Here is a 6202-nt window from a genome sequence, read left to right as displayed (position 1 = left end):
AGAGTGTCTTGCAGGTTACCTCATATCCAACTCATAATGCCCAATACAATGCTTGCTCTTTGCCTATCAGGGCATTTCCTGGGACTTGGATTATTCCAATTCCCTGAACAGGGATTTTCTTGCTTTCTCTACTCTTCAAGAGCCAGTACACCCGATTAAAAAATTCCACAGTCTAAACAATCTATCGGCAATGACATGCTGGAAGATTGTTGCTACTTTTTTTTTCCTTGCTAAGATGAATAGAAAGAGTTGAAATGAAAGTGCTGCCAAGTTGAATGATGGACTAGAGCATTACCCCTTTTCTGGCTCTGTTCAGAGAGCTTGATAGGCCTTTCCTTTCCCAGTTTCTCTGGAGGAGGAAGACGCTTCTTTTGGGTATAGCTAATTTTAAAGATCAGTTGCTGTCAGCCTTTCATTGGCTCAACATCTTCATGGGATAATCCCCATGACAACTCTCTCTAATGAATATATAATCTGCTAACACGTAATCAAGAGAGTTGCAATTGGCTTTATATTTGTCAGGAAGTTCTCAGCATGTTTTCAAAGTGTAGAGGTTTCACTTCTATTTAGTTCATTTGGTGATTATCCATTTCATCACAAGATTCAGAGGGGGTAGCCATGGTAGTCTGTAAGGGTATGTCTACGCAGCAACATTATTTCAAAATAACTAGAGTTGTTTTGTAATAACTTTGCCTGCTATGTAGACACGACTATTATTTCAAAATTTTGTCAAGCTGGAGGACTTCTTACTCTAACTCCTGTCATCCTCATTGTACGATGAGTAAGGGAAGTCGGAGGAAGAGTGCTCTATTTCAAAATAAGTGCTGTGTATATGCTCCCCATTTCAAAATACGCTATGCAATTCATGTAGCTCAATTTGCATAGCTTATTTCAAGTTATGCCCTGCTGTGTAGATGCACCTTAACTGGAAAAGCTTAAGCAGTGAATTGTCAGTTGCACAACACCTTAGAGACTAACAAAAAAAAACATAGATGGTCTCATGAGCTTTTGTGGGCACAATCCACAGGGTTGGTTTTTTTTTTTTAAGTAGAAATTCCATTTCAAATAAATACAAACTCTCATATTTTGTATGTAATAGTTTTTCAGCTCTCAAAAAAAAAAAATCTAAAATTTAAATAAATCTTAAATATTTAAATTGAAATAGCCAAAAAGGCACTGTCTCAATCTTTGAGGAGGTTCTTTTAAGTTATCAGTTTAGTAAAAAAATTGCTTAAGCACTGGCAGATTAATATTAGTTGGCAAATCAATTACGGTAATTTAGTATATATAAACCGTGGGTTATACAAATTGATTTTTACTCCAGGAGCATCAGTTCCCCTAAAAGCGGCTTTCCCCCAAGTGATCCTGGGCATGACTGTGGCTCCCCTCCCACAGGCCAGCTGGCTTGCTGACAGCAGGAAGTCTCTGAGGGTTGTACACGTGCGCAGGTAATCTAATAAAAAAAAAATTGTTTTACACAGGATAGAAAAAACGCAGGTAATACAAGGGTGCGGGTTATACATGGACGCGGGTTATATACACTAAAACTTGGTAGTTATTGGTCATTCTTCAAAAAGGTTCATATTGGGTTGCTAGTAATTCATTACTAATGTAAGTGATCTTGCTATATGAAGCATTTCACTATTTACATAACAGACATGAGGAAATATTTTTGAGGTTTGCATTTTAGATATAAAATATTTGAAGATATACACACCTTCAAAAGAAACCTATGCCATTAAAGGCAAAAATCTTAAATGCCTAAATGTGAACACGAGGGCTGCGTCTAGACTGGCATGATTTTGCGGAAATACTTTTAACAGAAAAGTTTTTCCATTAACAGTATTTTTTGCAAAAGCGCATCTAAATTGACATGGATGATTTTGCACAAGAAGTGCTTTTGCGCAAAAGCATCCGTGGCCAGTCTAGACGCGATTTTGCGCAAGAAAGCCCCAATCGCCATTTTAGCCATCGGGGCTTTTTTGCGCAAAACAATTCTTCCCTGTCTACACTGGCCCTCTTGCGCAAGTATTCTTGTGCAAGAGGGCTTTTTCCTGAGCGGAAGCGTGAAAGTATTTGCACAAGAAGCACTGATTTTGTACATTAAAGTCAGTGATCTTGTGCAAATTCAAGCGGACAGTTTAGACAGCTGGCAAGTTTTTGTGCAAAATCTTGCCAGTCTAGATGCACCCATTGATTGTAGAACTCCTTTGTTGTTTTACAAAGCATTTCCCAATTGTAAGTAATTTAACGGCTGAAGATTTTAGATTGTTTAAGAAATTAAGAAACCAAGGGTTTTACTCTCTCCCACTTGCAAGGAAAAAGGCCCATTTTATGCTTTAATTTACTGCTTCTGATTTCACAGTCTTTAATTACAAGTTGTAACAGCTATAAGTATAAAAGGAAGATAAATAGAAGCAATGCATACCATCACATTTACTGTGCAATCACAGTAACATACACATCTTTCAAAATATAGCATAAAACTATGGTAGAATATTAAGACAAAACAGAAGTTGCAAGACCGCATTTCAAAGACTTTGTAAAAACAGTGAGGGTATGTCTACACCCGTGGTCCCCAACACGGTGCCCGCGGGCACCATGGCACCCGCGGGGGCATTCATGTGCGCCCGCCACGTGCTCGGGGCTGGGCTGGCCCCGGGCACGTGGCGCTTGGGGCGGAGGGCGCCGGCCCCGGCCCCAGGCGCTTGGAGGAGGGGGGGGCCGGCCACGTGCGCACGGAGCTTGGGTGGGAGGGGGCACCGGCCCCGGGCGCGCAGCGCTTGGGGCGGAGGGCGTCAGCCCCGGCCCCGGGCGCTTGGAGGAGGGGGGGGCGCCGGCCCCAGGCGCACGGAGCTTGGGGGGGAGGGGGCACCGGCCCCGGCCGCGCGGCACTTGGGGGGGGAGAGGGCGCCGGCCCCGGGCGCGCGGCACTTGGGGGGGGGGAGAGGGCGCTGGCCCCGGTCCCCAGCGGAGGAGGGGAGGCACTGGCCCCGGGCGCAGCTATGGGGGGGGGCGCGCGGCTATGGGGGGGCCCCGCCCCCGTCCCCGGGCGCCCGGCGGGCGAACGGCCACACCCCCTGGCGCCCGGCAACCTCCACAGGTTGGGGACCACTGGTCTACACTATGGGATAAGGTCGAATTAAGATATGCAACTTCAGCTACGTTAATTGCATAGCTGATGCTGAAGTACCTTAATTCGACCGCAAGAAGTCGAAGGGAGAACACTCTTCCTTACTCCTTGTGGAAACAGGATTACTGGCATTGACAGGAGTGCCCCTCTCAAATCCAACTAGTCGTCTTCACTAGACCCATTAATTTGAACCCTGGAAGGTAGACAATGGCAGCTTCCATCTTTACAGTAGCATAGACATACTCTGAGTGTAAACTTCTGTGAAACCTCTTTTACTTACAGAAAGCAAAGGCTCACTGGGAGCTCCTTAACTAGCTTGACATTTCATATAATTAAACAAAAACATGGTGCTTAGAGAATATGTTTACTAAGTATGAAAACTGATTTTAGTTAAGTCTGTAACACCCCAAAAATAATTAATGATAATAGCTATTTTAGATCAGTGATTATGCTTATCCCCCTACTTTACCCAATGGCGTCAGGAATCATCTGGATAATGCATATTTGAGGTTCTATGAGGAAAGGATATAAAAAGAAGCATGCAGGCCATGTATATTATATAAAACAAAGTAATTTAGGGCATAAATCTCATGTTATAATAGTTAGACATTAAGATAGTCTTCTGTAGAATAAAATCAATTTGACATCAAGTATCAGGGAGAAACACAAATGAAACTGTTTAGTGGACTTATATTCCAAAGATATGGTATGTAACACAAGCAGACATGCAAGGTCTACTTGTCATATTTCTCTGGAAGCCAGATTCATTTTGTGAGGGCATTCTATTGTGGGTCCAGGGTTGTTTTGAAGTCCATTTTCCTCTCATTGGCATTATTGAGCTTGGGCTGCAATGTGTTCCATATTTTGTATTTCATCTAGACACATCTTAATTGCAAAAATTAGTTTATGAGCCACCATCTGGTAGTATGTTAACTACGCTCTACCTGCTACTGCTAAAGGTAGGACCAACCATCTGTGTATAATTTCTTGCTTCGAAGACTTTGCTGTGGCTCTTGCAATAAAGGGATTTTTATATCTGGATGTATTAATATTCTTAGGTTCTGGAAATCCTCTTTGTTCCATTTACAGAATTCAAGACACTATAGTCCCAAAGAAGTGCATCCTCTTAACATAAAATCTTCATTCTACTTATTTTCTGCTTACAAATTAAACAAGTTAACTATTTCAGCTCTCTTCATTTCTGACACCCCTACATACTAGTGAAAAATTGTGTAATGTTCTTTCATAATATTACATAGTTCCTTCCTAGAGCTTACTATATTTTCATTATTAGGACTGCATTTCAAATTCATACCAGTGAGTTCTGATTAGTTATCAACTCCTATGATTTTCATAAAGGGGAGAGCAGGAGTCTGAAAATATTTGTTTTGGAAGTGCATCCATACAGAATAATCATAAAATGCTTCACAGGTGATTAAAGTCTGATTAGATGATTTGACCTTCATCTAATTGAAACATATTTTATATTCATGTATACCCACAACACTCATAATTTACCCTGTTGCAATGGACAGATGGTAGGCATAGGGTTTGATCTAAGGACCAGCAAACTATATGGGGTAGATCAATATATCACACAATTGCCATTAGTAAATAGGACCCAAAGAAGTGGAAATGACCAGCCAGAAAAGTGACTGAAAAGGTGGGTGGGATTTTCTAAGTGCTTACAATACTTCAGAGCATAAATCCTATTGACTTTTAATGGGATTTGTTCATCTAGGGTTCTTTTGAAAATCCTCCACCTCTTTCACATACCATTTTAGAGGCAAAGTTAAGTAAATGCATACATCTCAGGAAGGTGATATATAGATCCTTGAGGTAAGCTGCACAGCTGACAATTTGCTGAAGTTTTGGTAAATGCAGGAGAGAATTTTAAATGAAATGTTTGAGATAGGAGAAGGCTCTTGTGCATAGAGAGAATATTCTTGCATGACAGTACTACAAAAAAAAAAAAAGCCAAACAAACAAACACCCCACGATCTAATAGATAACAGATTGATCATATGATCTTGTTACCAGAAAAATCCTTAAATCTTATTTTAGGCCCCTTTGTGGATCAAAATCTTATTTTGATCCACAAAATTCCCTCTCAATTGCTGCTTAATTCTGAAGGTGCCTAAACTCACTCAGCAGCTAAAGTTTCCACTGAAAGAGTTCCCTAAACATACAAGTTTTTGCCTCTAGACACATAGAAACACACTGCTGCTCATACAAGGTGCTCAAGTACCTACCTCAGGTCTAAGGCTCAGGAGAAACAAAAACAGATACTCCTCTACCTCTCTCATCAATGGGCTTGATCTCAGGTGCCAGCTACCAGATTAGGTCCCATCCAAACTTCAACCATTAGCAGTGACCTTAAAATATTTATCCCACTGGTTAGAACATTCACCCAGGATGAGACACCATATGCAATGTCCCCCTTTACCTGAGGGAAAAGAAGGTATTTTGTCAGGGGCCTCCCATCTCTCAGTAGAAGACTAATTAATCATCTATAGAATATCCTGATGCAAGGATATCAGACAGGAACATGGACAATCATAACTAGTAGTTAGAGTAGAAGCCCAACCTAGTAGTTACAATAGGAGTCAGAAAGCCAAGAACAAGAGCCCAGGGTCAAAGCCAAATGTCAGACACCACCACTAGAATGAGAAGTCAGAAATCAGAGACAACAATCTGATATAGGGTCAGATACCTGAGACAAAGGTCATAGCCAAAGTTTAAAAAAAATACAGAACTCAAAGACGTTTAGAGACACATTACTTGGAGTGATGCCATGCTGGGAACAAAGAACAGAAACTAATACAACCTTGAGCACCCATGTCACGCTGCTGATCCCAATCTTAAGAGCAGATATACTGAGATGTTTCTGTTGTAAAGCCAACAGAGTTTCAGCTGTGAGTGCTCTCTTTCTTACTGGGGAGGCAGAGCCAGCTATCCTAGGCTCAGCTGCAAGCCCTAATTACTAAAACCCTTCTCTCTCTCCAGTTTGAAGCTATTCCCCATTGGATAGATGAATAAATAGAGTCACTAGGCTTAGGTCAGGTGGTT

The 6202-nt window shown here is 41.5% G+C and overlaps 1 long non-coding RNA gene across 1 annotated transcript; it reads right to left on the bottom strand.

The window, feature by feature from the left end:
- Positions 1–1055: 1055 nt before the first annotated feature.
- On the bottom strand, positions 1056–5966 carry LOC142829463 (uncharacterized). The gene is made up of 3 exons (XR_012903881.1): positions 5847–5966; positions 5386–5508; positions 1056–1453 (listed from the first exon to the last, which is right to left on the bottom strand). It is a non-coding gene; the product is annotated as an uncharacterized LOC142829463 (long non-coding RNA).
- Between the last annotated feature and the right edge of the window lie 236 nt (positions 5967–6202).

The sequence above is a fragment of the Pelodiscus sinensis genome, chromosome 5 (genome assembly GCF_049634645.1).
Source record: "Pelodiscus sinensis isolate JC-2024 chromosome 5, ASM4963464v1, whole genome shotgun sequence".
Lineage (NCBI taxonomy): Eukaryota > Metazoa > Chordata > Testudines > Trionychidae > Pelodiscus > Pelodiscus sinensis.
Note: the sequence above shows the minus strand (reverse complement) of the source record. Positions and strands in the feature narration are given on the sequence as shown.